Source organism: Ceratotherium simum, chromosome 16 (assembly GCF_057802395.1).
Source record: "Ceratotherium simum simum isolate JZ-2026a chromosome 16, ASM5780239v1, whole genome shotgun sequence".
Taxonomy (NCBI): Eukaryota; Metazoa; Chordata; class Mammalia; order Perissodactyla; family Rhinocerotidae; genus Ceratotherium; species Ceratotherium simum.
In genome coordinates, this window is record NC_141915.1 from 62,867,730 (window position 1) to 62,875,583 (window position 7,854).

At 42.7% G+C, this 7,854-nt stretch overlaps 1 pseudogene across 1 annotated transcript; it reads left to right on the forward strand.

Annotated features, from left to right (window-relative positions):
• Nucleotides 1–2,893: 2,893 nt before the first annotated feature.
• LOC147915094 (uncharacterized) lies at nt 2,894–6,428 on the forward strand (annotated as a pseudogene). Its single transcript, XR_015554797.1, has 2 exons — nt 2,894–2,956; nt 4,961–6,428. The product of XR_015554797.1 is annotated as an uncharacterized LOC147915094 (transcript).
• Nucleotides 6,429–7,854: the final 1,426 nt, after the last annotated feature.

Here is a 7,854-nt window from a genome sequence, read left to right on the forward strand (position 1 = left end):
ATTCCATTAAAACTGAGAACTTCCATCTACCAAAACACATCATTAAGACAGTGACAAGGTGAGTCACATTGTGGGAAAAAATTTGCAAAGCACATAATCAAAGGACTCACATTTGGAATATATAAAGAACTCCTACTAATCAAAGTAGGAAATCCAAATGCTCAGTGAATATATGAAAAGGTGTTCAGCCTCACTTGTTATAAGGGAAATGAATATAAAAACCAAAGTGAGATACCACCATACACCTCTCAGAATGACTAAAAATGAAAAGACTGACAGGCCTAAATGTTAGTGAGAAGGCATGTCCTATCACCCAGCAATTCTACTCTCAAAAGCATGTACAAGAATGTTCAAGGCCTCACTATTTGGAATAACCAAAAACCCATCATCCAAACATCCATCAATGTAGAAAGCATAATAATATTGTGGCACATTTTTCAATAGAATGCCCCTCCTCAACATAAAGGACTAACTATTGATATATAACACAGGGATGAGTCCTGACATTCGTGCTGAGTGAAAGAAGTCAAACACAAAAAAGAACATGTTATAATTTCACCTCTACAAAGTTCAAAAGGAGGCAAAATGAACCCATGGACTTAGAAGACAGAATAGTGGCTACCTTAATTGGGGTGGTAGTTGGGAAGGGGTCTTCCGGAGTGCTGATAATATTCCATTTTTGGATCCAGGTGATAGCATGGGTATGTTTACTTTGAGATAATTCACCAAACTGCACATTTATGATACATGCACCTTTCTCTATGCATACAGGTATGGAATGAATATTTGTGTTCTCTCCCTAATTCATATGTTGAGACCTAATTCCCAGTGTGATGGTGTTTGGGGATGGGGCCTTTGGGAGGTGATTAGGTCTTGAGGGCAGTGTTTTCATGAATGGGATTAGTGCCCTTATAAGAGAGATCCCCGAGAGCTCCCTCACTCTGGCCCTTCCCACCATGTGAGGTTACAGTGAGAGGACAGCCGTCTGTGAACAAGAAGAGGGTTCTCATCAGTCATTGCAACCCACAGCACCTTGGTCTTGGACTTTGCAGTCTCCAGGACTGTGAGACATGAATTTCTGTTATAAGCTCCCCAGTCTGTGGTATTCTGTCATAGCAGCCTGAACGGACTAAGACATATACTGTATTGAAATAAGAAGCTTACTTAAAATATATGTTAGATTTACCTTGTTACTTATATATAGAAATTTTTTATGTTATTTACACTTTCTGTATCCTTACTTTTTTGTCTTTTTTATTTGACAGGGACTAAAAATGATATAGTAATACTTCTCATCCAATTATGTTTTTGACTGCTTTTCATTGTATTGCCTTCAGTTTTGGCTTTATATATTTCAGTGCTGTATTATTTGGTATATACAGATTGATGAATATTTTATTCATCTTATATATAGTAAGGGACAATTAAACATTATTAAGAAGTTAATTATTTTGAAATTATCTTTTGTCTCTTTTTATTCAACAAATATTTATTGAGCACCATCATGTTTCAGGGCACTGTCCTAGGCCCTTTTTCTCATCAGTAAAGTGCCACAGTACACTGTGCATTGCACTCTCCCATTTTTCATCTTGATAGTGTCATTGATAGCATACTTTCTTCATATTCTGTGCCTTATGTTAGCTTTGCATAAGTTATTTGCGATCAACTCCGAGGCACCATCTGCTTCCATGCCCTATGTCTAACTTTATGTGAGTAGAAGTAATGCTTGCTTCCTATAAATTGCAAAATACGTATTAAAAAAACTTTTTATGATAAAGCAGTAATTCCAATTTATGGTAGAAATTTCGGAAAATATAGAAAAGCATATAGGATAAAATAAAAAGTACCTTTAATCCCTGCAGCCAAAAGTAGCCACTGTTAATAGTTTAGTGTATTTCCTTCTAGCATTTTTTTCTACATATATTTTTCTGCGTTTTCCAGATTTTCCATAATGAACATGCTTTTGCATTTGTAATCATGAAATAAACATTTGCAGTAACAATGGAGTCCTATCACGCTCTTTGCAGGCTTGGCCAGAAAGAGAAAATGAGAAAATAAACAGCAGGATGGGTCTCCCCACTGCCACCGCTGCAGTGGCCCTAAGACAGGGACTTGATTGTTCTCAGGGGCTACAGTCCTTCGTGGGTCTGCTCCGCTCCACGTCTTCTTCACTCCACAATCCAGGCTGCCTGAGTTCTTGGCAGATTAAAAACAAACATCACCAACCTCTGGATGGCTTTCGAAGTGTTTGCGGAGAAATGCCACGTGTGACATTCACTCAACAATAATTCCTTAATGTTATCTAATTCTCAGTCTGCGTTCCCTTGTCCCCGATTGTCTCAAAAATGTCTTTTTAGTAGAGCAGGATGGGCACGATGTTAGCCCAGGGCCAATCTTCCTCATCAAAAAAAAAAAAAAAGTCTTTTTACAATTAGTTTATTAGAAACAGTATCCAAAGAAGGACCACAGAGTCATCTAATGTCTGTAAATGTTTTATACTGTCGTTTCTTCCCAGGGCCTGTGTAGCCGGGCTCAGGGAGGCCGCTGCCCTGCACACACCAGTTCTCAGAAGCCAACGCGGGCCAGCATCCCGAACCTGGCACGCAAGCTTCCACACCCACCACGAGCAGCGTGGAAGGCAGCTAGCGGCGGCGGTTACCATGGAGACAGCGGCGGCGGTTACCATGGAGACTCCGGCGTGCAGCCCTGATTGGCTAAGATGCCTCTGGCCTTTCCTCCTCCGCTCAGCGCCGCGGGAGGGGTACTCGGAGACCGAGATTTCCCCGGGACTTCTGGGAAAAGGGAAATCCCTGAGAACGGAAGCGGAAGCGGCGCGGCCCGAGATATTCTGGGAGTCGTAGTTCGTCGTCTGGTGACTTCGGGCGGAACCGCCCGGGAGGCGCGGGTAGGTCGCTGCCGTCTCGGGAGGGCTGGCTGGTGTCTGGCTTCGCGTGAGGTCAGTGCAGGCCGGGGACGCGGGGCAGAGAGCCCGGCCCTGCGTTCTTACCCCCGCTCTGGCCGGGAGTCGCGGGCGCGCGGAGCTGGGGTCCGGCAGGAAACGGATCCCAGTCCTGCACAAGCCGCGAAGGCCCGGGCACCCTGCGCAGAGGAGGAGGGATGTGGGAGGAGGGAGGAGAGGAGGAGGAAGGTGGGAGGAGGAGGGTGTTGAGGGAGGGGGAAGAGGAGCGAGGGGGAGGGGAGGAGAGGAGGGAGGAGGGGAGGGCAGGGGAGGAGGAGGTGGAGGGGAGGGGGAGGAGGCGATCTCAGGAGGAGAGCCGTCCGAAGGGAAGTGTGAACAGAGCGCGAGCGCGCGCGCTGTCTGGGACGGTGGCTTTGGACAATGGGCCAGATTTTCATCTCGGCAGCAGCCTGCGACCACGGTCGTGAGTCTCTGCTAGGAGGTGTGCTTGGAGACCCCAAATTTGGCTTGAAACAATTGTTTCTTTCAAGGACTGATGGAGTACTTGCGTTTATCTTTTAGCTATAATCCTTTCCTAGATGTTCGTAACACTTGCTGAAAATATTTGAGTAGCAAGTGTTTAATTAAGGAAGCAGGGTATTGGCTTACAGCTTTTAAGTGACCATTCATTTGGGATTCAGAGGTTTATATTTGTTAAAGAGCAAAGAAGAGCAGTTCTCTCGTGCTTTACCTCACTATCTCTCGGTACCCAGTGTCTCTTGAGTCTGTGATTGCTCCAATGCCTCTAGTTACTGATGCTACCCTGACGTCCACTCTCATCTTAGGTCCGCTGTGCGGTACTGACCTTCCCCTCCCTCTGTCTCTGCATGAGTCTTTTCTGGTCCTGTATCTTGTTTTTTCTGCTGACTGGAAGACCCAGTAAATCTTTGTCCTCCAACACAAGGACTGTCGGGAGACTCAGATTATATGCTTTAAACGCTGATGGTGCTAGTGCTTTAAAAATTTTTAAATATTGGGGCCGGCTCTGTGGTGTAGTGAAGTTTGGCATGCTCCACTTTGGTGGCACAGGTTCAGGGGTTCAGATCCTGGGCACAGACCTACACCACTTGTCGGCCATGCTGTGGCAGTGACCCACATACAAAGTAGAGGAAGATGGGCACAGATGTTAGCTCAGGGCTAATCTTCCTCAGCAAAAAAAAAAAAAAAAAAAGGAAAGAAAAAGAAAAAATCAAAATATTAAATTTAAGTGATGACAGTGTTGACTTTGTTGCATATTTTCTTTTCCCATGAGCAGGATTCCCAGTCTCTAAAATTAGTCTCAGCCCAGGAAAGAGTTGTGGAGATCCTGTGAGTTATTGAGGTCTCTAGAGGCACTCATTCAGATGAAGGATAAATCTGTATGTGCAACTTAGGGGTGAATGTTTAGAAGGAATGGATTCCATGAAATGTTGTCCAGGGAGTTCTCCTTAATGGCTTAAGTTCTGCTGCTCAGATTTGGACTGATTCAGCTGTTGCTCCTTCTGCACTGCTTTTCCAGGTGCTGTTTTTACGTTTCTCAGTAGCTTCTCTCCATGTGCTGTTGCTCTGCTTCTTGTTGCTTGCTTTTGGTGTTGCTGTGCACCCCCTTTGTGATTTTGACTACATGCCTGTCCGTTCTCTCACTTAAGCTCTGCTCAGTCTCTAGGTTACTGTGGTAGCATAGTGGACAAAGCCTAAGATCTGTTTCTGACCATCCCGTTAACACCTCCGTGTCTGCAGGTTAATCATATAACCTCTTCAGTTCTAAACTTGTTCATCTTTAAAATGAGGAGGTTAAACTTTTACATCTGTAAAGTGTTTTTCCAGCTTTAAGAGTCTTGGTGACATTGCCTCTTTCCTACCATTTCTGCCTCTACTCCACTGACTCTTACTGTTTTCCCAGGTTACATGACTGTTTATTGTAATATTTATTTATTTCAGTAACATTATTTTCTTTCTCCCAAGTGTAGTTTCCCTTAGCTCAACACAGAAAAGATGCTTTTATGGTTTTTTTCCTTTCAGTTTTGAAGACTGGAGTGGATCTGGAGAGAAGACCATTAGAACGTACTTTTGAGTGAGCAGCACCCTCACTGTCATCATGGAAAGGCTAAGAGCAGAGGTGTCCCAAAGATGTTTATTTGAAGAAGCCTGTGAATATGAGGCCAAGGTAGAAAAGCAAAGGGAGAACTCCTCAAAATTTCAATAAAATCTCTTGCTCAAATCACTGCTTTTCAGCAAGTAATAGTTGCCCATGGAGCAATATCCTTTGAGGAAAATGGACATAATTTTAATGAATTTGAGAGAAGTTTTGATCTAAGATCTAAACTTATTCCACAGCATATTACTCATTCACAAGAGAAACTACATATACTTGATCCATTTAGGAAAAGTGTCAGATGGAACTTATCTCCAATTAAAAAGCAAACAAATGCTAAAAAGAAAACTTATAATTGTAGTGAATGCGGAAAAAACTTCAGTGACCGTTCAAACTTTATTCGTCATTGGAAAATTCATACTGGTGAGAAACCTTACAAATGTGATGACTGTGGAAAAGCTTTTAGCCAGAGTTCATCTCTCCACTGAATGTCAGAAACTCATACTGGAGAAAAATCCTATAAATGTAAAGTTTGTGGAAAAGCATTCACTGTAAATTCATCTCTTATTCAACATCAGAGAATTCATACTGGAGAGAAACGTTATAAATGTAATGAATGTGAGAAAGCCTTTAGTGACTACTCATCCTTTATTCAACACCAAAGAATTCATAGTGGAGAGAAATGCTATGAGTGTATTGATTGTGGGAAGTCCTTCACTGATATCGCATCTCTTACACAGCATCAGAGAATTCATACTGGAGTGAAACTGTATAAATGTAATGATTGTGGGAAGGCGTTTGGACGAAGTACACACCTTACCCAACATGAGAGAACTCACACTGGGGAAAAGCCTTATAAATGTAATGCATGTCGAAAAGCATTCACTGCCACTCAACCTTTACACAACACCGAAGGGCTCACACTGGAGAAAAAGCCTATACGTGCAGTGAATGTGGGAAGGGCTTCCCTGAAAATTCATCCCTTACTAAACATCAGCGAATTCATACTGGAGAAAAACCGTATGAATGTAATCAATGTGGTAAAACTTTTAGCCAGAGCACCCACCTTATTCAACTTCAGAGAATTCATACTGGAGAGAAACCCTTTGAATGTGGTAATTTGTGGAATAGCATTTGGTAACAGTTCAGTCCTGATAAGACATCAGCAGCTTCACGCTTTAGAGTTATCCTGATGATGTTACAATTTTGTGGACCAAGTCATCCTTTCATGACCTACTCTTACCCGTGCCACCCACTCTTCTGCTCACCATTATAATTTCTAGGAATGTTGTACTCCTGGGATAAAGCAAAACATTACATAATATTTCTCATGTAAGTTCCCCACACCAAAGCTGTTGTAAGCAGCAGTTTCAATAGATGATACCAGTTTTTGTACATCTGTCCTAGGGCTATGTGGTTGATACCCCATCTCCCTGGGAGTCTCCTCTGGATGCTAACCCACTTTGTTGGGTAGCCCAGTTGAAAGGCTGACTGTCATGAAAGGCCATCACTGTGGGCTTTGGAGTCGTTCTCTCAGCACCTAATTTACCCTTCATTTCTGGGATTTTTCACTCTGTTAAAACAACTGTGTGAGTCATTAATATATTCAGCCATGTTTCCCAGTTCTTTGCTCTGCTTGCCCAAAATACCATTGGTTCATCAGGCTGAGATTAAATATGAAAAACGTAATACAATCATACTAGGAATAATTCTCTATTGGCAATTTGTTTTATGTGTCCACCTATTAAGGTCTTTCAACCTGATCATCTAAAAGATTTGACCATCTAAAAACTTCATTGGTCTTTTAAGACTCCCAAACTAATGTTATGGCTGCCTGCATCTTCTCAGTCATCTAGAACCCACCATATATTTCATACATCCCTTTCCACTGAAGTTGGATCTTACCACCCACTTAGGTTCACCACCACCCATGTATTAGTCAAAGAGATGAAGAGATGAAGAAATTCTGTATTTGTACTCTTTTCCAAGTCACCATCAGCATAGCTGACTTAGATTTTTGTTAGACTGGGTCCAAAGATCAAATCTGGGATCTGGCTTTCCACTTCTATACCCTCTAGCTCATAGTGGCATTTTATCACTGGTAATCAGCCAACCCTATGCCCTGGTCCACTCCCTGGGGACAGAATTAAAGGTAGAAATGGGATTAAAACTTTGCTATTCCTCAGCATGAGCCGAGCAAAGCCTCTGAGAGTGGAACTGGAACCTTAGCTGACTTCAGAATATTGTTGTGTCTTTAGACTCAGTGTTAGGGCAGCTGATACACAAGCTAGTTGTGCTGCCCTGTTTTGTACTTGGGAAAGCTACTGGGCATGACTGTAGTTTTTATCTCAGCTTCCTTGTTCAGTGTTAGCAGTTCTACTTCAGTCTTACTTTCTGGTCACTTTGCTTTGTGTCTGGTTCCTGCTGGTGATTTTGCATTCTTAGTTAATGGAAATTCACTGGTTCCCTGGTCTTAAGCTCAGGTGTGCTCCACCAGGTATTCTTTTAGATTTTTAGCTGTTCTCTGGGCTCCAACTGCATATTAACATTTTCGACATGATTCTTCCTGAGTGGTTTTTATTGCCCTGGTTCACCCGTGTTTGTGATTCCCCAGCACCATGTGTATACCTCTGTTATGGTCCTCCCACATTGTAGTCAAGTGAGATGCTTGTCTCCTAGATTGGTACACTTCTTCAGGGCAGGGCCTTGCCTAATTCATCTTTGTATCTTAAGTCTCCAAGAGACTGATTGGCCTAGAGTTGCTGCTCAATAAAAACTTGTTGAATAAATGATACACCTTCCTAGTTGCCACTTCCACAAC